The sequence below is a fragment of the Xiphophorus hellerii genome, chromosome 23 (assembly GCF_003331165.1).
Source record: "Xiphophorus hellerii strain 12219 chromosome 23, Xiphophorus_hellerii-4.1, whole genome shotgun sequence".
NCBI classification, from domain to species: domain Eukaryota; kingdom Metazoa; phylum Chordata; class Actinopteri; order Cyprinodontiformes; family Poeciliidae; genus Xiphophorus; species Xiphophorus hellerii.
The window spans coordinates 29,709,557-29,736,139 of record NC_045694.1 but is presented as its reverse complement, the minus strand read 5'-3'; the positions used below and the strand labels follow the sequence as shown (position 1 = coordinate 29,736,139).

The 26,583-nt window shown below is 38.9% G+C and overlaps 9 non-coding genes across 9 annotated transcripts; 6 read left to right on the top strand and 3 right to left on the bottom strand.

Annotated features, from left to right (window-relative positions):
• Window positions 1-276: 276 nt before the first annotated feature.
• trnap-agg (transfer RNA proline (anticodon AGG)) lies at window positions 277-348 on the bottom strand. Its single transcript has one exon. It is a non-coding gene; the product is annotated as a tRNA-Pro (tRNA).
• Window positions 349-450: 102 nt separating this feature from the next.
• trnap-ugg (transfer RNA proline (anticodon UGG)) lies at window positions 451-522 on the top strand. Its single transcript has one exon. It is a non-coding gene; the product is annotated as a tRNA-Pro (tRNA).
• A 406-nt stretch (window positions 523-928) lies between these two features.
• Window positions 929-1,000, top strand: trnap-cgg (transfer RNA proline (anticodon CGG)). The gene has a single exon. It is a non-coding gene; the product is annotated as a tRNA-Pro (tRNA).
• A 286-nt stretch (window positions 1,001-1,286) lies between these two features.
• Window positions 1,287-1,358, bottom strand: trnap-agg (transfer RNA proline (anticodon AGG)). The gene has a single exon. It is a non-coding gene; the product is annotated as a tRNA-Pro (tRNA).
• A 102-nt stretch (window positions 1,359-1,460) lies between these two features.
• Window positions 1,461-1,532, top strand: trnap-ugg (transfer RNA proline (anticodon UGG)). Its single transcript has one exon. It is a non-coding gene; the product is annotated as a tRNA-Pro (tRNA).
• A 381-nt stretch (window positions 1,533-1,913) lies between these two features.
• trnap-cgg (transfer RNA proline (anticodon CGG)) lies at window positions 1,914-1,985 on the top strand. The gene has a single exon. It is a non-coding gene; the product is annotated as a tRNA-Pro (tRNA).
• Window positions 1,986-2,271: 286 nt separating this feature from the next.
• On the bottom strand, window positions 2,272-2,343 carry trnap-agg (transfer RNA proline (anticodon AGG)). The gene has a single exon. It is a non-coding gene; the product is annotated as a tRNA-Pro (tRNA).
• Window positions 2,344-2,445: 102 nt separating this feature from the next.
• On the top strand, window positions 2,446-2,517 carry trnap-cgg (transfer RNA proline (anticodon CGG)). The gene has a single exon. It is a non-coding gene; the product is annotated as a tRNA-Pro (tRNA).
• A 452-nt stretch (window positions 2,518-2,969) lies between these two features.
• On the top strand, window positions 2,970-3,041 carry trnap-ugg (transfer RNA proline (anticodon UGG)). Its single transcript has one exon. It is a non-coding gene; the product is annotated as a tRNA-Pro (tRNA).
• Window positions 3,042-26,583: the final 23,542 nt, after the last annotated feature.

The window sequence follows — 26,583 nt, the reverse complement described above, 5'->3', positions numbered from 1 at the left end:
AATAGAAGGAACTGAAATGAAGAAAAGGACATTTTCCGAAAGAACTCACAATCTGATTTTTTGGTAAATTTTCCTAGAGGTACTGTCGAGAACAACACAGTACTCTTTCCCAATCTGTACTGCATGGTAATAAAATGATTTAACGTTCAACAACAAAGAAATGGACAAGCAAAATGGCTTCCTTCAAACATAAAACCAGATCTCTTGTAATATATTTGCAAGTGTTCCCCTACAATTACAGAAAGGCACTGCAGGGTTACCTACCAATTGCCCAAGGGGCTCGTCCGGGATTTGAACCCGGGACCTCTCGCACCCTAAGCGAGAATCATACTCCTAGACCAACGAGCCGCTTGTGTATATAATATTCTACTCAAACGCTGTCTTGTACTATTTGGATTGATGAAAAAGCTAGTCCTACTGTCTCTTCCTAACAAGAAACTTTAGGCATGTGGCTCGTTGGTCTAGAGGTATGATTCTCGCTTTGGGTGCGAGAGGTCCCGGGTTCAAATCCCGGACGAGCCCAATTAATCACATTAAGACAACAATGATGAATTACAAGACATACTCACAATTTGAGATGTTGATGCAGTGATTCTGACTCTTACAGTGGACAACGACAGAAATCTCTGGCGCCGCATGTAATTCATAGAAAGAAAATCATTTGATACTTATCAACAAAGAAATGATATTATCATGAGTGCTATCACAAACTTGCAATTGCCCCTTCAAAACAGCCCTTTTGTGATACTTCCCAAAAGGGGATAATGAATAATGAATCACTTTAAGACACTTCTCGGGATAAAGGCTAGTATGTACTCTTCGCAATTGGGTGCACTGCCTACAAGTGTTCGAAGCGGCTCTTGGACTAGATGGCTTGATGATAAAACTGGTTCTACCCTCACAAAGTTACAAGTTGTTCTTTGCGGGTGGCTCGTTGGTCTAGGGGTATGATTCTCGCTTCGGGTGTGAGAGGTCCCGGGTTCAAATCCCGGACGAGCCCACCAAACTAATAGAAGGAACTGAAATGAAGAAAAGGACGTTTTCCGAAAGAACTCACAATCTGATTTTTTATTTATATTTTCCTAGAGGTACTGTCGAGAACAATACAGTACTCTTTCCCAATCTGTACTGCATGGTATTAAAATGATGTAACGTTCAACAACAACGAAATGAACAAACCAAAATGGCTTCTTTCAAACATAAAACCGGATCTCTTGTAATATATTTGCAAGTCTTCCCATACAATTACAGATAGGCACTGCAGGGTTACCTACAAACGGTCCAAGGGGCTCGTCCGGGATTTGAACCCGGGACCTCTCGCACCCTAAGCGAGAATCATACTCCTAGACCAACGAGCCGCTTGTGTATTTAATATTCTACTCAAACGCTGTCTTGTACTATTTGGATTGATGAAAAAGCTAGACCTACTGTCTCTTCCTAAGAAGTAATTTTAAGCATGTGGCTCGTTGGTCTAGGGGTATGATTCTCGCTTTGGGTGCGAGAGGTCCCGGGTTCAAATCCCGGACGAGCCCAATTAGTCACTTTAGGACAACAATGATGATTTACAAAACATACTCACAATTTGAGATGTTGATGCAGTGATTCTGACTTTTACAGTGGACAATGACATAGACCTTGGGCGCCGCATGTAATTCATAGAAAGAAAATCATTTGATACTTATTCTCAAAGAAATGACATTATCATGAGCGCTTTCACACACTTGCAATTGCCCCTTCAAAACAGCCCTTTTGTGATACTTCCTACACAGCCACACTTCTCGGGATAAAGGCTAGTATGTACTCTTCGCAATTGGGTGCACTGCCTACAAGTGTTCGAAGCGGCTCTTGGACTAGATGGCTTGCTGATAAAACTGGTTCTACCCTCACAAAGTTACAAGTTGTTCTTTGTGGGTGGCTCGCTGGTCTAGGGGTATGATTCTCGCTTCGGGTGTGAGAGGTCCCGGGTTCAAATCCCGGACGAGCCCAGCAAACTAAGAGAAGGAACTGAAATGAAGAAAAGGATGTTTTCCGAAAGAACTCACAATCTGATTTTTTTGGTTAAATTTTCCTAGAGGTACTGTCGAGAACAACACAGTACTCTTTCCCAATCTGTACTGCATGGTATTAAAATGATGTAACGTTCAACAACAACGAAATGAACAAACAAAATGGCTTCCTTCAAACATAAAACCGGATCTCTTGTAATATATTTGCAAGTCTCCCCATACAATTACAGATAGGCACTGCAGGGTTACCTACAAACGGTCCAAGGGGCTCGTCCGGGATTTGAACCCGGGACCTCTCGCACCCTAAGCGAGAATCATACTCCTAGACCAACGAGCCGCTTGTGCGTATAACATTCTACTCGAACGCTGTCTTGTACTATTTGGTTTGATGAAAAAGCTAGTCCTACTGTCTCTTCCTAACAAGTAATTTTAAGCATGTGGCTCGTTGGTCTAGGGGTATGATTCTCGCTTCGGGTGTGAGAGGTCCCGGGTTCAAATCCCGGACGAGCCCAGCAAACTAATAGAAGGAACTGAAATGAAGAAAAGGACGTTTTCCGAAAGAACTCACAATCTGATTTTTTGGTTAAATTTTCCTAGAGGTACTGTCGAGAACAACACAGTACTCTTTCCCAATCTGTACTGCATGGTATTAAAATGATGTAACGTTCAACAACAACGAAATGAACAAACAAAATGGCTTCCTTCAAACATATATCCAGATCTCTTGTAATATATTTGCAAGTCTTCCCATACAATTATGGATGCAGGTAGGCTCTGCAGAGTTACCTACAAATGGTCCAAGGGGCTCGTCCGGGATCTCTCGCACCCTAAGCGAGAATCATACTCCTAGACCAACGAGCCGCTTGTGCATATTGCATTCTTCTCAAACGCTGTCTTGTACTATTTGGATTGATGAAAAAGCTAGTCCTACTGTCTCTTCCTAACAAGTAATTTTAAGCATGTGGCTCGCTGGTCTAGGGGTATGACTCTCGCTTTGGGTGCGAGAGGTCCTCGGTTCAAATCCCGGACGAGCCTCTGTAATTCATACAAAGAAAATCATTTGATACTTATCAACAAAGAAATGACATTATCATGAGTGCTTTCACACACTTGCAATTGCCCCTTCAAAACAGCCCTTTTGTGATACTTCCCACACAGCCACACTTCTCAGGATAAAGGCTAGTATGTACTCTTCACAATTGGGTGCACTGCCTACAAGTGTTCGAAGGGGCTCTTGGACTAGGTGGCTTCATGATAAAACTGGTTCTACCCTCACAAAGTTACAAGTTGTTCTTTGTGGGTGGCTCGTTGGTCTAGGGTTATGATTCTCGCTTCGGGTGTGAAAGGTTCTGGGTACAAATCTCGGACGAGCCCAATTAACTACTTGAAGACAACAAAAATGATTTACAAACATACTCACAATTTGAGTTGTTGATGCCGTGATTTTGCCTTTTACTGTAGACAACAACAGAAACCTCCTGTTATCACAGTCTGACTCATTTTTGAACAGTATAGAATCATGGATGTAGAGCAGAGAGAGAAAGAGGAGTGTCAAATTATCTCTTCCATTCTGGCTTTCTAACCGTACAGCCAGTCTGTGATTTAGAAAGGAGTGGCAAAAGCAGATGAAGTGGATTAGCAGATTATATACAGTATATATATATATATATATATATATATATATATATATATATATATATATATATATATATATATATATATATATATATATATATTTCTGCTGCCATGATAGTATTCAAACATTAGCTATGTTTCCATCTTGAGGAAACTCTTAAATTGTCTCATAGAAGAAAATCTGAACCAGGCGTGTTTCCATTTACTGGTTTGGAATAAATCAACCATTCGAATCAAAGCAGGATTTTGTCATATGTTGACGCTGCATTTGGTTGTTATAAAGAGGAAGTAGAGGATCACACATCTCAGAAAAATGGAGACCTCCTCGTCCATGATGGAGGTTTTGATTTTTGGGGGGGGTTTCATTTCTCTAACAAGGCACCAGCTGACTGGAGGGCGGGAAGGTTTGCTACATCAGAACTTATTCAGTAAACATGTTTCCATCTCCTCTTTTTCCGAAATGCCAAAACTAGCTCAAGCGAGAGTAAAAAGTTTGTTGAAACATTTTAGGGATTTATATGGAGTTTTTCCATTTTCGTTGACCGTTTCTAATGCTATGCTTCAAAGTCTGCATTAAAAAAATGCTGATGGAAACCCGTCATGTCATACAGGAACAGTTTTCAGTCAGAGGCTCCTTCAGATTTGTTGGAAGGCTGACTGCTACTGCATATGCTTCCTGCCCACAGCATCACCATCTACAACATCTCAGGATTCTTGGAAGATATGTGCTATGTTATTTATTTTCACTTTTGGATGAGGTATTCAAAAACACCTCATCCAAAAGTTTTTGGAATTATTACTTACTTAATTCCAAATGATTACGTTCTGACTTCTGGATTAACTGTTAGTTAAATAACTTAAGCAATTTGTTAAAACTGCCACAAATGTGCAGACAATAAAAATCATAAAAATGTTTCATAGAACTGCAAGCCAAACCCATGCGAGACGCTGAGAGCACCCCACAAATTGCTACATAATGCATCTTTTTCAGAACTAATGAATATATCTGCCAGTGGTTGGGAGCGTGCTAGGATTCTCTCTGCGCCTGTTCACACTCACCCATGAGCGCCTCCTTTCTGGCGCAGCCACTTAATCGGTGTTCATGTTGTGATACGCTTTTTAAAAATCACCTGTAGTGATTTGCTGCCTAATTTAGTGCTTTCCACGCCCCGTAAAAACTCAGTGCCATTATCGGCCCCGCAGAGGTGAGGAGCTGCTTAATTTAGCATCGCAGAGTGTGATTGGTACCAACTGTACGCTCTCAGGAACCGTTATATAAAGAACATGAAGACCCTCTTTATTCACCGCATTATTGCTGCCAGAGGACGTTGATATACTGAGAGCAGCTTGCCACAGGCCTGATCTATAGCTCCAGCTGTCGCCGCTCCTTCCCCAACCTCTGATTCATTTCAGAAACAAGCTAAGTATACGATGTTCATAAAAAAAGCAGCTTTTTTTTTCAAAATGCTGCAGCCGATCTGTATGTTTTCCAGCTTATTAAGAGCCAAGTCTGTCAGCTGTGAAGAGAGTGAACTGGGGTGAATGATCAACTGTTAACCACCACTGCTACTTCACTGATTACACTGGCAGACCCTCCATCTGTCTCGCCCCGTTCCAAGCCCTCCCCCAGGATACACAAACAATTCCCTCTCTAGATATTTGTCTCTCAGTCTGCCCAACCCTCTCCTCCGTCTCTCTCTGACCTACAAATCCCTTCACACATGCTGTCTATCCCCGAGAATTAGTCTCAATCTCCACTTCTCTCCTCGTCCGCTTCATTTCCATGAGAGCTCATGGAGAGGCACTTCCACACTGAGAGCGGAGGAAGGAGGGAGCGGGCACCGAAGGCTTTGGCAGTGTGTGTACTATCAGAGTCAAGGAGATGGGGGGTGGAGGGGCTTTAAGAGGCCTCTGTACATCCATTCGTCTGCTCCGCAAGACAGCTCTTGTGGAGAAGGAGGACTTTTCCTGTAGAAATCGACCCGCGCTCATTGATTTGTCTGCCGTTGTTGCTTGGAGGGAAGGGGGCCGGTTGTTCCCTCAGACAGTGTGACGTGGCCCCGCCGTGTCATGGGGAGGGCGGGCTCTTGGTAATTGGCTTGTTTCTGTTTAGGCTCTGAATGAGCTGTGCTGTTCGGTTGATGGGACTGGTGGTGGGAGTAAGAGGAGGTTAGTTCAACGTTTTCGATTTTCAATCGATTTTATGATGCATATTTTTGAGAAGTTCAATGATGCAGTGAAATTCATGCATAGGAAATGTGTGTCAGCATCCCTACGCTTACTTGGATCAATATCGCTCATGTGTGTTTTCAGCAAAACATAATACACACAGAAATATGATAATAACTTATCATGATACCAGGAGTAAAATACAATCAGATCCAATAAATGAAAATATGCACTCTGATGAAGCTCATTTATAAAATTTAAAACATTTAAGATGGTATTAAATATACTTTTACAACATGTCCACATTTTTGCATTAAAAGTATATAGTTTTTTTATTGGTCTGATTTTGTATTTTTATGTTAAAAGCCATGTTTTTTTAATTGTAAGCAGAAAATCACCATAATTACCACAAAAAAAGACCTAAAACATTCCTCCGTGTTTCACTTTGTGATAAAGTTCCTGAAATAAATGAACTTCTCAATAATGTTCTAATTCATTGAATAGGCCTGTATAATAAGCACCATCCTGTTTTTTATCATAAGACTAAATAATAGTACATTTTAATTCAATTGCCTTTGTCATTTTGAGATCTCAAAGGGAAGAAGATTTTATTGATGCAACCTCACTGATGACAAATCTTTTGTTTGATGGCTTTTAGTGGAGAGTTGATTGGGCAGTCTTAGCTATGTTAGAGATTCAAGAGTTTCTCAAGCATGCATGATAGGATCAAAGTAACTCTGAATTTGTGTTTATTGAAGCAACTAGATTTTAACGTAACATAAAGCTCAAACAAGTCAATTTTGCATAATGCCTCTCTTGATACTATAATCCTAATACCATAGATCACCAATCAATTACTGAAAAACAGCTCAAAACATTGTTACCAGGAAGTACCCAACAACATGTCGATGAAATCTGTGATGCTGATGAATTTCTGATAGTTACTCATCGTTGCTGTCAAAACAGAACAGTTAATGTTCTACCTTTAGTTTCGAACAGCTTCAAACTGTTTTAGTTCAGCGCTGCTCACCTCACTTCTCAATAAAACAAGTACACAGCAGCTTCCCCTCATTTCACTTCCTCCTTTTCTCACCTTTTTTCAGTACCCTGATTTTCCTTTCTTTCTTATGGAATCATGTGACTTTTCTGCCTCCTGCTCCTCAGTTGGATCGCTCTATAAGTAGCTCAGTTTAATGGACCAGGTGCAGCTGAGGAGTATTTGCACCATTTTAAAAGGTGAGTGAATCCTTACAGAACAACCATCACTATTGATGTAATTTTGGTCTCTTAACCGCTTCACACAATTTTTTGAAAAGATGCAACGTGAAAAGCCATTTTGATTTGAAACTATTCCTTCCCTCCTTGTTGTGGGTCCTGTGTGAACAGTAGGTTTAGCAATATAAACCGAAATTTTACAGTCTGGATGCAAAAAGAACATGCTCATATTTACACTGTGGTTTATTTCAATATCAACTGGCACTAAGTGCCAGTGAATAGTTCATACCAACAACTTTCACGACAGACCATCTTTGCTTGACGATCTTCAACTTTCCCAGTTGGAATTCAAATTCTAGCTAAAATAGGTCATGCTGTCAGTTGCACTTTCACTTTTAAACGTCTTGCATCCCGAGGTTCAAGAGTCTTAATCTGTACAAAAAGGCAGTTTGAATAGTGTGGAATGAATTACTTTACTAATAAATAGTTTAACAAATGAATTAAAGGCCCATTACATGCAATAAAATGACAAAGAAAATAATATAAATTTAAATGTTCCAGTTGTACTTTGAAATATAGAATACTGATTCTTTGTTTTCCCAATAACTCTCTCTACATATACATGTGGCGCATGGACTTCACCTTCACAGCGGCCAGATCTGGATTATTACAATAACATTATTCATAAAACCCTGCTGAGGTGTTAACTTTAAAGTTCCAAATGAAATATGAATCAAAGTTATTTAATGGCATTTTCATAAGCTAAACTCTTAATCAGGACAGCAACCATCCTTAAATGTAATTTTACTTTAAAAAGACTAGAATGCTATGCTATATATATTGGCAATAATTATCTGGCTTTTTTCTTGAAAAATGTAAATTAATATCTTCAGGAAGAATTACTAGAAAGATCTAAAGATGCTAAATTAATGTTGAAGTTCTTAAAGTAAGAAAATAAGAATGTCATACCATTTTTGACATTGTCCCTTCAGTACGCCATCACAATCAGGTGGCTGTTTACAGCAGATTAGCAGTTTGTCCAGGTGTTTGCTAATTGCTGCTGCTAGTCTGGAGGAGCTGGAAAACCGAGGCACGGTGGAGGGTTGCTCAATTGAGGACTTCAGCTCCGAGGTGGAGCTTTGGATAAATCAGCAGGGCATTGAACAAGCGTTTTGGCTTTCCTGAGTGGTTGCCACGGGAGATTGGAGGATTTCTCAAACATGCATGAAAGACTCAAAGCAACACTTCAGGTATGTTTTAATGAGAGAATAACATCATGGCATGATATAAAGCTCAAAAAAGTTTGATTTTACATGATAACCCTCTTTCAAGTACTGGCTGTGGCTTTTCCATCTCATCTACTTTTCCTCCATAGCTGAGCTAAACTCATAAAGGTTAAACCCATAAAGTTTTGCAATTAAAACAGCAATCGGAAATTTTATTAAAACTTGTGGCTGACTAACAAGTTAAAGTTGTGTTGTTTGTACATGTGTGCCAAGCTTGTGAGGCTATTGGTGCATTTCAGTGTACTGTAGTGGTGCGGAATTATCACATTTGTAATTCAGTACAAAAAATTGGTGTCAGTTCAGCACTGTTTTCCTGTATCGGTATTGGAAGTGAAGAAGGTGGATCGGTGCATCCCCTGGTTTCAGTGGGTTGGCTTGAGCCAAAGTTTATAAAAAAAGACCCTTGAAGTTTATTTTCCAAGCTTCTACAATGAATCCAGGCTGGACAAATCCTTCTCGACTCTGGTGCAAGCAGATTCCCTGTAGGTCCGGTTCCACAGGCCCGGCAGTCCGGACCCCTTAAACCAGGGGTGCCCAAAGTGGGTCCTGGAGGGCCGGCATCCTGCATGTTTTAGTTCTCTCCCTGGTTTAACGCACCTGGATCAAATGATGGCTCGTTAGAAGCCCTAAGGAGAAATTTGACCTTCTGAAAAGGTCGTTACTACCGCTGGGGAGGGAACTAAAACATGCAGGATGCTGGCCCTCCAGGACCCACTTTGATCACCCCTGCCTTAAACAGAGAGCTGGACGTACATTTGTATTAAGACACAATTTATAAAGATCTCAACAGGAAGTTCCAATTTCATAACAGGACTCATTGCACATTTATATTGACTCTTATTGCACAAGTCTGAGTATACTGAATTCCTGAGACAGAACTATTCTTTCAGAAATGTTTGCAGAAGCACTGTGCATGCCTTGATTTTTGATTTAATACAACCCATACCATGGAAGTGATTGGAACACATAAAGTCAAAGAAGTGGAAGTGTTTCTCTGTAGTTTTAGCAATATAGTGGACACCTCAGTGAAAACCCAAGGCTTATTGGAATCATTATACTGAAAGGCTGGTTTGGGCCAAAAATGGAGAACTCAGTGTAAATTGTTGTCTTTGTTCCAAGGATGGATTGATGGATTTTGTTTGTATATGTTCCAGAACCTAACTGTACTGAGTGTACCACTTCAAAAAACTGTAACTATTTTATATCCAACATTTTGTTAAGAATGAAAGCACAATTGTCCAAGTGCAGCTATCTTCAAAAGATTTTTCTTTTTATAGACGAATAAAGTGTTTAAGGAGAGAGAAAAAAAGATTCTCCTTAAAGGCGAAAGAACATAAAAGAAACAGGTCTCAGAGAACAAATAGGTTTTCTTGTGTCACCGAGCCCTGGACACACTGGGTTTATTTCCCCAGAGACTTTAGAAAAGGGCTCCGGTGGCAGGTAGAAGCAATTCTTAAGTTTGGTCTCAGAGAGTGTGTATCTGACAATGGAGGCACAAACACACCAAGTCACGCTCAACACCTCTGTTGACTGCAAGGAGGCATGCTGAGCCGCATTTAGAACGTCGTCAGACAGGAAGGAAGCTCCGCGTGCAGCACTGACCAAAGCGTTGGCAGGAGGGTTCCTGCTGTCAGCAGAGAGAGAGAGCTGCCGTAACATGACAAGGACCAATAAACATCGTTTGACTTCGAGATTGTATGCTTTCTTCCCCAGAGATTGAGAATGAATATTTGTTATTGTTGAATTTTCACTCACTTCTGCTGATGGACAGGAAAAACGTATGATCCTTGGCAGAAAAATAAAATCACTGTTCGTGGAGAATATTCAGCCAAATCTGGCTGAATGCTTCTTTTTTTTTTTATATCAATGCTTCTGATACAAAACCCCAAAACATGTAACTATGAGGATTCCAATAATGATCCTGATTCCAACTGATACAGAGTCAGTCAGATACTCAAAGCTATTAAATCAGTGCTTGAAAACTAGCTAGTTCTACAGTACAATATAATAATCACAAGTAGTCTGTATTGCTATTCCGTGTATGATTTGGTCATTGCTTTTTCTATTTCAAATATTATAGTTTTTAGTTTTAAAACTAAAGTAGGAAAAGCAACAGTCAGAACACTAAAGGAAAGCTCTGTTTTTTCATATTGTGATTTTAATTGTAAAAGCAAAGACAAGCTTTACATTTTGCTACTGCAACATTTGTGACCTTCTGGCGGAACCTGAAATCCCGACCTGAACTCTTAGCGCATTATGTTTTAACTTAGCACTTTGGAAACAGCCCCAGTCTCTTCCTGTTTGTCCTGTTTGACTCGTCTCATTGAGAGCTGATGACCTTACCATGAACAAACTTCTTCTTTGGCCACTTCCGTCATGTTCGGTATCTCCACAACAACCGTGTATTTTATTTTGGATTGAGAGCCAAAATCAAACACTTGAGTTTTAATTAGCTTGATTTTACATTTTTACATTTAACTTTTGAAAGTCGAAAAACAAGAAACCACGTGTTTTTTGGTTGGTTTCTTTATGATTTTGCTTTGAAACAGAAAAGCCAAAGAACGAGTCACACATGAATTATTTTTTACAGTTCTTTCTTTCCTTTTTTTATTGACAATTTGTTTAGTTTGTGAAACAGAAAAACAGGAAACATTATCCTCTAGTTATTGATACATTCTCTTTCATTTTTAAGTCACATCATAATTGCACACTTTTTGGGTTAATAAATGTATTTGAAAAGGAAAAAGTGCAATTAAAAAAAATTAAAAGTGGAAAAATTGGAATCTGGTCAAAATAAATGAATAAATAAGATGGAATTTGGGAAATAATAAAGTCCTATGTAGGCAGTTATCAGGCCATAGCTCTGGCTACAGAAATCCAGCAGAGCTAATTAAAGATGAAACAACAGCAGCAATTTGTTTTTCGTATGTGGTCAGATTGGTTTGGATAAGTTATTTTTCCCTTAATAAAAGAAATCATCAATTGAGCTTCTCCGTAGCCATCCGGGCAGAGGTGTGTGTGTCACAGGTCTTTCTGTCTCTTTGGGGTTGATGAACTGAGGGGCAGATGGATGGATCATCCCGGAGTGTACGCTGCAATCCACCCAGTCAGGGTTAGAGCGTGATTCAGCCTCCTGCGAATCCCTGAAGGATTTAACGAGCACAGAGATGTACAGCGTAAGACTGATGGATGGTTTCTGAAAGCTTCAGAAAAAACCTGTCTTTGTACAATACTGTATTTCTTTTCAGGTCCTTCCTTACTCTGATGTTCTATCTTTGTTACATTGTGTCCTCCTGGGTTTGTCTACTGTCTGCCTTGTACTTTTTTTTTTTTTTTTTTTTACTGTGTCCTGTTATTGTTAAATTCCCACAGAGTTGTATGAAGAATAGTATTAAACTATATTCTGGACTTTGAAAAGTTACAGGGAAGAAGGTAAAATATGACCCCATCCTAGAACATTTCTGCTCTCGCCGCCACATTTCACATCAAACCCAGCTTTTTTTTCAGCCTGTTATTTAGAAGAGTTTGACATTTTCGGATTTCTATTCTGTGTGATCCCAACAGCGTCCAGGAGGATATCAGATGTTCCCCGACCTGGAGCGTCTCATTAGGGCTGACACATGCAGACATCTGCTCATGCACTCTGAAAATCAACTTCATTACAGCTTGTGCACATCTGCATATGCGCGCAACCCGTGGAAAATGCATGCATGAATGCATGTTAATACTGGGACGTCTGCACACTTATCTTGCAGGAGGAAACTTGTTGTGCACACATATCCTAGGCCTTTTAATGTTTCATTTTAACTGTCCTTTTTCCAGACAGAAATTAAATGGTATGTATTGCATGAATTTCAAAAGCAATAATTTGAGGACAAGTTTGTATTTATACAAAAATTCTTTACTTAATAAAACATTATTTCCACTGGCAGATTTTTTCTACTTATAGAGATATTTTCCCCATGATTTACGTAAAAAAATCTGCCAGTGGAACTAGTTCTTTTTAACCTACATGCAAGAATTATTGACTTAAAACAAGCTCCTATATCTTGCTATAAAGTTACTTGTGAGTTAGTTTTGTCTCATCTTAGGTGTGAAATAGAAACTAGACTAAACATTGCCCATTTACTTTAAGGTGCGAACTGTGTTTCGACCTCATGCTTTGTGTGCCGTCATTAAGCTTCTGGCATGATTTTACTCCAACATTTAGCCTCCCTTTTTGACAAAATATGTACAATTGATTTAAATTAGAATTAGTCGTAATCCATGCACAGACTCAGCTTTCAAGTATGGTCCACTAATTTTAAAAAGGTATCAGACAGGCTATGGGGTAAGTCACCCCAGAACCCGAGCGAAGACCAAAATCACAACCAAGACCAATTGTGATGTTTGTTAGGGATCCTTGTCTTGTATGGATGTAACAATTTCTCGAATGATTCAAGAATCTCGATTTTTAAAATTTCTGGAGGAAAGAGTACTTGTCTCGAAGTTTTGTTAAATTCTGTTATTTTATTTACCACGCTGTGTTCTGGCCGGATGATTATTTGTGTTACGCAACACTCTCACGTCCACCGATGAGCTGTTGACGAACGCCAAGTGCTGTTAGTGGAGGATGATGATGATACACACGTTTTGTCTCTTTCTCACCAAGAAAGAGACAAAAAGTGTGGATTGCTTTAAACTAAATAGAAGAGATAAAAGCGCAGTGTGTGTATTGCAAAACAATGGTACATCCTCAAACCCCTCAGCAGGAAACATCCACTACATGCATCAAACTTGTTCGTGGAGCCTATATAGGATTATGTTTTTGTTTCCTTTCAACAGTTTTATCTGTGAGTGTTACTGCAGATTCTGGCATGTTATACATGTGCAAAGAAATGCATTTTGGTTAACATTAAAAGTACTTGTTGATCAAGAAAAGTAACAAGAAAAAGAAAAAGCTCTTCCAGAGAAAACAGAGTGAAAGGTAAATGATAACAGTAATGTCCTTCAAATGCTCTGCAACCAATAGTAATTTTAAATGTCTATTTATCAAAATGTTTTGGCCTAATATAACTGCTCGAATGGCTTCCAACAGACCCCCTTCCAATCCTAGTGATGCCTCTGCCTAATCCCCAACCTTTCGTTTCAAACCTAGGATAAAATATGGCATTTTCTAAGACCTAAAAACTCAATGGCTGCCTCACATACACATAAATATGAACACATCCATATTAGTCTAGTGAGTCCACAGTCCCACACATGTTTAAAAAGATATTGATTCGCTTGTTTATTCAAGGTATTAGCCCTAAGTCCTACCAGACCCTCAGAATGTTTTTTCCATAGCTGTTTAGACCTAATTAGATTCCCAAAAAGGAGAAAACATACAGCAGACGAGGCGAGTGAACGAAGAGGCATACATGAAAGGGGAACACTAGGAGTACCGGAGAAAGGCAACTCACTGGAGTTTACAACACAACAAACTAGTTTTCTGGCACGCAGAGACGAGGCACGCAGAGAGACAATGGGATGTCACAGAGTCCCCGTGTCTGAGGAAGTTTTCTGCAAAGCATCAGGAATCCCCTACATCAGACTGACTGATGAGTCACAAAGCAGGCTGCAGTTGACTTCATTTGGATTGGAGCTGCTTTCAATTACTGCAAGTGTCACACTGGCTCATGGCCTGTTGCGGGCCTTTGAGGAAGACAAGACTTCCTATTGTTGAAGAGCCAAGACTGCAGACTGTAGAGGAACTCAAGTTTGATCTATTTCGGTTCTGTGTCAATGTCATTAAGAACTGTGTTGGTTTAGGTTGGCCTTAGGTGCAGGCTGAATAATGAAGCTTAGGGCAAGGATTCTTTGACTCAAGAGTTGCACTATGACCGTTGTGTGGTTCCATAAATCTTTGAGTTTTGAATTTCAGAAGTGAATGTTAATTTTGCAAGTTAGTGAGCAGATTCAAAATGAAAATTTAATGAGTTCCAAACTTTTGGCATGCAAGAGTATTTTGAGGTAAAAACTAAAGAAATTAAGAATTTAAACATAAAAATATGTGAGAAACTTAAAATGCATGCTCAAAAGAAGTTTGAGCATGCAAACTATTTCTCAACTATTATTGAGAAACGATTGCTTACTGGAGGGGTGGACTCTGTTGAAGTTTGAAAGATTTTAACCCAATAGATTCACCTTCATAAGTGGAGCATTACAGTTTTTGGTATGATGCTCAAGGAGATGGAAAAAAACGAGAAAGAAATTGAGAAAGGTCAGAAGAAGGTTTTTGAGGAGATAAGACTAGAGGATAGGAAAGAAGGATAGAGAGAACACAAGACAACACCCTAGAAGTCTGCTTTTACACCTGCAGAAAACGAGAAAAAAAACTGGCCCAAGAAACCACACAGACAAACAACATATGCATATATAATAATAGCAAATAAAACATCACTGAAAAGTACACAGTACAAGTTAATACAAGATGTATTTAGCGTCAACCAACATAGACAATATGAACATTATAATAAATATGAATATTGAGTTTTTTGCATGAAAGGAGAGAAATATGTGGAGATGCACTTCAAGTTGTCTGTTATGTATATGGTAGAGGACCAGTGATGCTGTGGGCCTGTTTCTGTTCCAAAAGCAAAGGAAACCCCATTAGAGTTAATGGTATCAGGAACTATTAGTTGTCCCAAAGGATCTGAGAGAAGATCTTGCAGTTCGTACTTGAAAACTGAGAGTAGATCATTACAGGGTTCTTCAAGCTAGTAATAGGTCTAGAAAATACAGCTGGAAAAACACAAATTGCAAAAATCAACCTTCTTCCATGGCCGACTCAGTCCTCAGACTTAACACTGAATAAACGGCCTAAGGTTATCTGGAGAACTAATGATCTACACAAAGAATAATTTGATTCAGGATTTTACAATCTCCTAAAACTACACATGAAGTTCTCTTTTTGTGAACTTCTCAACATTTTGTGCTTAATTGAAACTCTCGACGCCGCCTGAACTAAACTATTTTCTTTTGCCTTTTGTGACTCTGAGGAGAGCAGCAGCAACCAGATGGTTAGAATAATCAGGACTGCTGGAGTAGTTTTTAAAGTTATTAACATAAAGACCTCTGAGCTCTCTAAGAAACTAGCTGATTTCTCTATTGGGCTGTTAAAAACTGAGGTTAATGGCAACTGAATATTTGAACAGAATGCTGAATAATAGCAGCTATGGAACATAAAAGTGTGGAAGTTGAGTGTGGCCAAAGAATAAGAACGAAGACTTTATTATTATTATTATTATTTCCAAACCACGCTAGTATACTGTTAGTATTGACAGTCACAAACTGTCAATACTAACAGGGCATACATACAGGAAGGGTAAGACACAATACATAACTTCCTATTCAGACAATGTAAAGTCAAGGATGTTTAAAATCCCAATTTCTTTGGAGATTAAACATAAATGTTCGCTGTCAATAAAATCAAAGGGAAAATATTGAAGCCTAAAGCAACAGAATGAAATTTAATTAATGAACTTTACCTGTTGGTGTTTTTTTTGTGGAATGTGACTCCAAATCATGCATGGAAAATCTGCTTATGTGAGTATTGCACATAAGCCTTTTTATGACCTTTTTATGGTTTACACAATCTTAGGGAAAATTTGGCAGTTTTCCAACTGACAGTGATCGACATCCTCCACAAGGAGGGTAAGACATAAAAAGAAGCTGACTATTCACAGAGTGCTGCATCCAAGTATATTTACAGAAGGTTGAGTTTTAGAAAAAATGTTTGGTACAACAAGGTACACAAGCAGAAGCGACAACCAGAGCCTTCAGAGGATTGTGAACCAATCCTTGATTCTGCACTTTCAAGGATTTAAGGGAGATGCACAAGGGGGAGGACTGCAGCTGGAGTCAGCCCTTCTACAGCTATTATGAACAGGAATTGCAAGAAGGTGGTCAACAAAAATGGAACCTTACAAAAATGGAGGGAAATGCTCAGGAAGCAAAAGGTACCTTGGAGTGCTGTGGCGCTAGGGTAAAGAACAACCCACAAATGGAGGCCTTGATCCATCACAGGTTTGAGTCCCGGTCAGATGACCTTTACCGCATGTCTTCCCACTCTCTCATTACCTACTTTCCTCAAATAAAGACTGCTAGAGCCAACATAACCTTTCAGCAAAAGGAACCTTAAGTATACAAGCACACTTTTGGGGGGATCTTCAAGCAAAATTCTTTCCAGAATTTGGAGGATCACAAGAATGGAGGATGGAGTCAACACATCAAGAGCCTCTACGCACAGGCATGGGATGCAAATGTCTTTCCTAGGCTAAGGAGAAAAAAAACATACGTGGACTGTTATTCAGTGGTCCACGGTGGTTATTCCATGGTTATTCAGTGGCCCTTTATTGGGATTCAAATGAAAGATTATATCTCATGTGGAAATCAAGTTTCCAGAGTCTGAAGGAAGAGTAGAGCGGAATGGAATCCACATTTCTTTAAGTCCAGTGTGTAGTGTCCACAATCAGTTGGGTTTTCTTAAGTGCACAGTCAATGCAGCTGTCTAGCAGGAAATATTAATGCTTCCTTCATACAAGCTGCAGCATACATGAATGGAGATGCTGATTTCATTTTCCAGCATGGACTTGGTGCCGGCCCACACTGCTAAAAAAACCCAAATGATTTTCTACTTTATTGTGCTGCTCATTTATTTACGGAAGAACACCAGCTTTTCTTTAGAGAAAAAAATCTTTCATCAGGGCTGTAATGAACTTGTAGCAGAGATTACTCTTTCACTGCTGGTGGTCTGTCTTCCTGACCTTGTTGTCAAACCTGCGGGAGACATAGTCTTTGCCAGGCAAACTGCCAGTATGGCAGGCTGTTTCAACATTGGCTCAACTTCACCACCAACCTCATTCCGGCTGTGGATAGAATTTCATCTTCAGCACTGCTCTCCCAGAAACAGTGGCAATGCCAAGCACACGTCAAGATGATGGCAAACAGTCCTGAAGTCTACCACTGGACTCAGTGGCTAGATTCACCTGACTTCTCCTTGAGAGTCTATCAAATCTAAGCCAGTAGCTAGAGGGATGGCAGCAGGGTTTCTTCAACCAATGCCACCAAAACAGTTGGTGTGTCCAACCCTGGCATCCTTCCTCTCCTTATGTCTGTTCTTCTTCTTGCATTTAGGTGGCATCAAGGTTCCACCCATGCTTGAGGTCTAACTGGCTAATAATTCGATCATTTTTCTTGAGCTTCACAAATATGCACTTGATTGTCTTGTCTTTTCTATAATGTTCTGTCAGTAATACTGAGTAGAGTTGGATCTCTAGTGGTCATATTTTGTATATTTAGTGTTCCTGTAGGTAGTTTTAAACTTTAAGTGGAAACTGAACAGCAACAGTTTTCTTCCTTTGCATTGTATGGTCAGGCCAGGAAAATACTCAAGCCAGAAAAGCACTCTGTCAATTTTGAGAAGGCTGGAATTGATGGTAAAATGATGATTTATTAAAGCCATCCATGCAAATCATCAACCACCGTAAGAACTAGACAAAAACAAGTAAAAATGACAATAGTTTTCATCACTCTTTAAGCATATCTTGTTATAGCGGTACTAATGCATTTTATTAATGTTTGAAAATGCTGACCGTTAGCATCTACATGGGTTTTTCATTTACATCGTTTGTTCTTAAAGTTTTACAGTGTGCCTTAAGTAAAGCTTCAGAAACAATCCCAATCTGCTGCTTTTCTTTTGAAGAAAACTGCTGAGCTCACCTGTACAAACAAGCAGAATACATTTCACATAATAATCCCAAGAAAATACACAGAAGACAATTGTCACAAAATTACAGCATGTGGAAAAGTTCCAGGGGTTAGAGCTCATAAAGCAAATATATATGCATATTTCTAGCTGTTTTCATGCAAACACCTTCAGTCATAAAGGATTCTTGCAGCCAAACTGCTGCAATGCTGTGGTTAGTAACTTTAAACAGGCCAGACAGATCTTTGGAACTCTTTGCACATATTGCCATTAACTTGAAATAGCTGCACATTCAAGCAAAGGACAAGTTCAGACTTTAGGACTATGTAAATACAGACTGGTAACGAGCAGCATTTGGGTTGTGTTTAGGAGGGGTTATTAAAGTGCCAGTAACCCTGGAAACTCCATCTAATATTTACTCGTTTATGAGCACTTTGGCTATGATTCAATTATCCATCAGTGACAGCAAGGTGGCTGCTGTAGATAGTGTGGAAATACATGAGATCAATGACATATCATAGGGTGTGAAGATTTAAGAGCTGCCATGGAGGTTCATTTGATTTTCATTTATTATTGTTATAATCAGCTTTTTCTAATGGGCTTGTTTGTACTGGTGACAAATGTGAGTCCCAGTGATTCAATTGTTTGTTTTCAGCTCCATTCATCTGCATTAACTCAAGCTAACATAATTAGGCAGGTTGATGAAAGATTAGCCAATGTGTGTGTGGGGGTGTGTGAGTGTGTGTACTGGTTTAGATATCCTATTTAGGACCATTTCTGGCATATTTATCAACCCTCTCAAGACCAATAAACCTTATAGGGGCCAAAGCCGGGTCCTACTACTGTTAACCCCCTTATGTAGGATTAACCTGGTTAAGGTTATATCTGGGAAATGACATTAGTCAATTCCCAACTAATGTTGGGATATTGTTTTCATGTTTATTTTCTCCACCATAAGTGATGATGCTCATTCTGGTCCAACAGTTTGGTTTTAATTTCATCAGACCAGAGGACATGTCTTCAAAAGTTTTTTTGCCTGTAATCTTGCTTTTTTTTTTCTAAGTTTAAACATGGGTACAGGTACAGGTTCCACTGTGGGAAGTGACTCTGCTACTAGTTTCCAGCAGGAATTTCACAAGATCTTTTGTTGTTGCTTTGGAGTTAATTCACACGCTGACACTGTCTTTTATGGACAGTGTGATGTCTGCACATTCTTCTGATGTTTATATTTCTGTATAATCGATTGAACAGATGAACCTTCAGGAATCTGAAATATGGTACCAGGGATGAAAGAGACTTGTGGGGGTCCACAGATCTCTTTTCACCATATTTTCCACCAACTTCTTTTAATTTGCCTTTGATGTCGCATAAATAAGCGGTTTGATGCGTTGCACTCAAACACATGAACAGCTGTGCCTCTATATAGCTCAAATATTCAGAAGTTCACAAAGGCATAAAATCATCATCTGGTCTTCCTGTCATTGCCTAAAGGCATAATAATGCCAGTGTGTGTCACTCATTATTCTGGCATTTAGCAAATCGAAATAATGATAGAAATCCTAAGTGACCTAAAACAGAAAAAAGCTCAATCTGAACTCAATCAGAAAGTAAGCAAAAAAAAAAAGCTTCTATTTCTACAGCTTCTGTAAATTTCTGGTTTTCGCTCATGTACGACAGAGACAACTGATTTGTCATTATTTTTTTAAAAAAAGAATATTTTCATGTTCTATTTAGATTTTGATGGCGATTCCTCCTTGTCAAATTAAAGTCTGCTTGCATGATTTTACATTTGTATGAGCTCTCAGTTCACCCACTCAAATGTCAGCAGTGCCACAGTTTTCCCACAGTACATCAAAGTGGGAAGATTAAAACGTCAGCTGCACCCTGCGCCTCGCTGTATATCTGTGTATGTGACCACAGCAAAGACAGCAGTGATGATCCAACCCTCACAACTGAGTGGCTGGTACATATTGAGCTGTAAAAAACAGCCAGCGGGTATGTCCTTGGATCAAAGCCCCACCTCATACAACTTAACGACACATATGCCCTCTTTGCGTTATGCGTTTGTGACCGTGTGCATCTCAATGGTACCTATTATGAAACGAGGACAAGAGAGATATGCAGAAGCACATAGAGGTTGTCTTTATTAGCTACAGAAATTGACAGAATATAACAGGTTAGTTATAATGAGGCATTGTTATGATTTGTTGAGAATCAGACAAGGACAAATATTTCGGACATTACATTCAGCCAAAGAAAGGTTGTCAGTAGCTGCGTTTTAATTGACCATGTAATTGTGCAAAGTAGAATTACGGAAATAAATTGACTTAATGGAAACATGCCAATTTCAAAGAAACTCTGGGGTTTTGATAAAAAGTTTTTTGTGGTATAATGAGGTGGATTTTTGGTTGTATCGAAATTAGTGTCACAAAGCTGCAGTGGGAATAATTTTTTCGCTTCCCAAACGTCATGGGATCATGACTGGCAAAAAAGACGAAGATGATGACAGGAAGCGGCAGGATGACTGACTTCTTCATGTGTGATTTTAATTGTGTTTCATATATATTGGAAACACCACAATTGAAAAATACTGTTTTTCTTTTTTTTTTTAAATCAGCAGATCATCAACATTTCCAATGGAAACGTGGCTAACATTGCAGTTCTTTCTCCAACACCGCTCCCCTCACGCCTGCAACCTGTTAGCCAATCAGCTCCGGTCTTTTGCTCCAGCATTCTCTCTCCCAGTATTTAACTTCTCCTCTTTCACTGACCCCTCGCTTATTTCTCCTGTTAATGTCCCTTTTCTTCATGTTCCTGGACTTTGTTCCCTGCGGACTCCAAACAGTTTTTGTATTCTCAATTAAAACGCTTTTTTCATTGTTATCGCCTGGTTGCCAGCTTGCATTTTGTTCCCCTTCCTGCACACCCATCATGACAACATCCTATTTTCTAATTTCATAATTTCTCACCCAACAGGCTTAAAAGCTTTTTTACGAAACATGTTTCTCAGTTTTTATAGGCATCAAGACAATGTGCACTGAGCTGTAGTAGATGCATTTGAACAATTCTTGTTAAGTTGTCAAACATCTAAATTATTCCTCAGAAATAATTTTAGTTCCACGCCAAACTCAGCCTGTCTGCTCTGTTAAAGATCTGCAGTGAGGACATGGGTTGCTACCATAAGTCAGAAAATACATTATTCACTTCTTCAAATGGATTCCTCCTGACTTCACCTTACTAAAATCAACTCTGATTTGGTCATCAGAGGACACCAAATCAAAACTGACCTGTCTTTGATTCCCAATGCATGCTGTCAGGAAATGTAGTTTTTCTGCAGTAAAAAAACAAAAATTTTTCACTAAATATTAAAAGGTTGGTGAACACTACATGTGCTAATGTCCGTCATGTTGAATGGAGTCTTACTGAAACTGTTGTGCAGTTGAAAGCAGCAGAAAAGCAAGTGTGGCAGAGAGTGGAAAGGAATTTGTTAAGGAATTCATTTATTTATTATAAAGAAATAAAGCAGCTACAGAGAGAAAAAATAAAAAAACAGAATCTCAATTAGCTTTTTAAGTGTTAAACTAGTACTGGATTTCCTCCTACTGTCATGTTGGGATCTAGTTTCTTCACCCACATGCAGAACAACCACAGGAGAACAGGAATCAGTTAAATGATGCTTATTTAAACAATATGAACAGATTAGTTGAGAGAATATGATCCCTGGGACAGGCTCATGGAGTCGTCTGCACACTAGGGGACAGCAGAAGGAGATGGTGAGTTTGCGGTATTAGGAAATGGGAACTGCAAGATGAATTGGAGTGATCTTACTTGTGATGATAATTTCCTTCAAGGAGAGGGGAGACTGCGGGTTCAGGGTCTTGGTCCCTTTGTGCGTGTCTTCGAGGTGATCCAGGTTCCAGAGGGTGGGCTTGGTTGAGCTGGTTCCGGATGAATATGTGGAGGCTGCGGTGGAGGGCGGGCAGGTAAGTTCAGGTGTGGAGGAAGACAGAGGAGCGGTCCGACTGCCAGCTGGAGAATCCAGGAACTGCTTATGATCAAACTAAGGGGAAGGTGGAACTCGGGCAACCAATGGGTAACGATTAGTGATGGATCCGGCAACACCGATGCGTCGACGCATGCGTCAATCCCATAGACAAAACCCCGTGTCGGTGCGCGTATTGCTTTCAGCAAGTCACGTGACCGATACAGGAATTGTTTCGAAATGACACTGGCGCCAAACTGTTTATAAGGAAACAAATCTGTCAACGGGATGCATTTGTCAAAAGAATTCTTGATCTTTTATGGTACAGCGTCGACTATGGAGCCTCAAGGCAAAGGAAAGGTTTCGTAGTTTGGGACCATTTTGATCTTACGTCAGAAAATAAGGCATTGGTTATCACTTCGTTGTTTCATCCAGTTCTTTTCAGTTTCTACTTGATCTATCTGAATCCAAATTCAGCTGAAATTGGCTCTTAGTTTACTTTCATATTATGTTCTGGTTAAGTGTTGCATATGTTTGACAGGACTGTCTTATTTAAATAAAGCCACCTCCTCAATGCTGAGGCATTATAGGGCCAGACTATCAGAATGAAGTCCCAGATACACCTAGGATGAACTCAGGTATACATTTGTAGCCATTCTACAAATTATTTCATATAAATGGATCGCTTACTTCATTTTTTTCTACAGCAGGAGAAGTTGTGTCAAAAAAAACAAACAAAATTTCCAAATGTTGGAACAATTTATGTTTTTCAATGAATATTTGTGGGGAAAAAAAACAACAACAAAAAAACAGTCTACAAGCACCCTCATTCCAAACATGTTCACTTAAATTTTCACTTTATGGGACGTTCACATTATTTATTGGCTGCATCTAATATCAAATATATTTTGAATTTAACTGAAGATATGATATAATACACTATATAATATACAATAAAATACAATGACTTAAATCTTATTGTATAGACTAGGTCATCAAATCAGTCTAACAATGTTGCCTGTAGGGATTTTTAATGTCCAGCAGGTGTCAGTATTCAGTGACACAGTATCGACACAGTATCAATACAGTTTCGCTGTGGGTCGAAACACTTCATGACGCCTCATTTACCCTTCACTAGTAACGATCCACGGAGTCACGAGGGGAGAGAATCCAGATAGTCAGAACAAGGTCTTCACAGGGAGTATCCACGGCATCACAAGGAAACACCTGAGAGAAGGGAGGCAACCAGAATAAATTACTAAGAGTCACTTCTTGGGAAAACACAGAGAGTTACCTCAGGGGGGGGCTCAGAGTACCATTAATGGCAAACACTCAGGCACCGAAGTGCTGGCAGTTTGCTCCTCTTAAGCTCCAGGATAATGAGATGATGAAACACAGGTGCGCTGAACAGCGGGCACGCCCCACCAGGAGAGCAGCCTCTGTCACCTCTGTCACCATCTAGTGGATAAAGGAAGAAGCAGCAGGCAAACAGGAAAAAACAAAACCCACAAAGAAGACCAAGAACCCCGGTTTCCAACATCTACAAATGTAAGTGGACGTGATGGTACTCTGTTTTTTTTTTCTTCAATTTTTCTCCCCTATTTTACAACATAATCAGGTTCTGATGCTCTAATTTCTGCTGCAGCACCAGCTACTTTCTCTGAAAATCATCAACAGTTGATGCTTTTACAGTGCAGCTAATAACACCATGATTCAAGCCAACACCAGGCAGATGAAGGCAGAAAACAGTTAAATCTCTTAGCAGTCAGAAAAAGAAGATCTTATAATATCTAAGGTATATAAGCTCAAGCTGCGCTCAGTTCTTTTCTGGCAAATTCTATAACTACTTATGTGGAAATCTGTATCCAGGGAGAACAATCAAACAGAAAAACACAAGCAGGAGAAATGACAGCTGTATCAGTTAAAACTCAGAAGACAGTCAGTAGCCATCATCTTTCTTGCGATATTTAGAAAAAGTTTGCTTAAAATTTGCTTGACAGTTTGATGGAAACAGAACCTTGCTCTGGTGTGTTTCTTTCCTTGCACCAATTTGAACAAACTGGTTATCCTCCATTGTGGGGATTGTATGGTAACATCTGGTGTCAAACTGGATGTTTTAACTATAGAATCACTTTAACCCGTTGCAGGTCAAATTGACCCATTGTAAAGTTTAATTTTTTTTTAAATGAACCATATTTCACCACACACACACACAAACACACCACACAACACGCCTACATGCGCATGTGCACCCCCACAAGCCCACTTTCTCACTATTTTCTTTACTTCACTAGGAAACTGCTAGAAAGCAGGTGTTCATACAACTTTTGACGGGAACCTTTTCTGTTCCCGTGGAGAAACTCCACCCACACTGAGTGACAGCAGAAGTGGAGGAAAACATAAGTACTCTCTACATGACTCATTTGTCTTGATTTTAATCAGCGGGTCTATTTGACCCAGAACAGTATGTGTGTCTCAAGTTCAATTATTAAGATCACCCATTAAAAAGAAAATCAAAATGTAATATAAACATTTTTTCAAAAGATCAATTTCAAGGAAATTATTGTTTTTTGTGTGTCTAGGTTTTTTCCAGTGGACATTAAAAAATGTAAATTCCATTTTTTATGTCCAAATGAGTAAATGAGTAGGTTGTCGTCATTTTTATTTCTCACTTTATGAGAAATAAAACAACATCATTGCACAAATATTGATTGAAATGGTTAGTATTGGAATTAATAATCAGATACAAAAATGTTTTGGAGGAACTTTTTGGTTTCTGACACTATTGCATGATTAAACACTCCCCGGGTCAAATTGACCCACAAACATTATTACTGTAGCTCAGAAACAAACATAACAGGAGGGTTAAGTTTCAATTTCCATACCTGAGGGGCCAGAGATGGCAACATAACCCGTTTACACTAAATTATCAATACTAGTCATTTTATTTGAAAATGTTCAGATGTTTACTGTACCGGGTTAGAAATTTAGTTTTAGCCTTGATCTCACTATCTATCTATCTTTCAACCGTCTTCACTGTTGCTTGATTTCCTCTTCTCTGTCATCTTCTCTGCCTCCCATTCCTCTCCCTTTAACTGCCTCTTGCATCATTGCCTTTCTTACTGCTTGTATTGCATTGGTAATTTTTCAGGCCTTTCTTGTCTCCCTCTTATCTCCTTTTTCATTTCTTTTCCAATAACTTCTCTGTGTTGTCTCGTGCCATTTGTCTTGAGTTGCATTGATGTAGATGAGCCTCCGCCCTCCAATGACATACACTTTTTTGTTGAAGGTGGCCTCTGCAGGAAACAATGGGGCAAGAGAATGTTTCACGTGGTTACATCACATTAAACCCAAATTTAAGAACGCTGTCTTGAACGAATCTTCTACAGAGGTCAGCATGCACTTTGTCAGACTAGATGAAAAAGTTGAGAGTGTTTTAAAGTGTGTCTAAGGCCGTTATTGGTTTAAGTAGAGAAACTCCCTGGAAGCATACAACAGTTTCTTTGTACTGTCAGTACACAGAAGTTTGCTATATAGGTTTTGTAGTGTGCAGTGCTGTTTGTAAAGTTGCACTGTAAAACAGTAACAGAAACGACTTGGGTTATTTTGCCTGTCATAACAGACAAATGTGGAGTTTTAAAAGTCATATACTCACCATTCTTTTATAAATGTCACTATTTACTGAATATTAAGTTAGCAAATTTACAAACATATTTAGTTGAGCTAAATATTTAGCTCCAATATCCTGTATACACACATACCCACCCACACCCATATAGTATATACGTATATACTGTATATATATATATATAGCAAGCTACATACTTAGCTCCAAACTAAATATATAAGTAGCATTGATCTTATATTTACCATGAATATTTAGCTTAAAGGCAAATTTTTAGTTTAGAGCCTAACTAAATATTTAAGGTGCATTGATATTTACCTTTAAATATTTAGATTTTAGCTGAATACTTGGCATGGAAACTAAATATTTAACTTGCTAACTAAATATTTAGTTAGGAGCAAAATATGTAATTACAAACTAAGTATTTATCTTGCTAAATAAATAGTAGGTCTGGAACTAAATATTTAGTTTGAAGCTATATATTTAGTTAGAAAAACAAATATTTAGGTTGCTACATAAATATTTAGTTTGAAACGGGGACATTTATACGTGAATGAATAACAAGCTGAAAATATGATTTTGAAAAATGAACGCACATTTTTTTTCTTATGACAAGTTCAATATCCCAAAATATTGCTGTTAATTGTGGACTGTGTAAGTATAGAAATGGCACCCCATCATTTTATGTTGCCCACTTATATATATATTTTTAAGATTTAATACATTTTAGTTATTTTTTACATTATTTAATAAAAATTTTTAAATGCACATACATGGTGGATTTGTATTATATGAATTTAGGTAATTTGTGTGTAATTTGTTTTTACTACTAACTAAACCACAAACAGTTGCAATGCAAAAAAAAGTGGTTGCTATTAATTATTAAAAAAACATAAAATATTTTTACGTGTTGCATGTTAAAAAAACGGGCAGGTAAA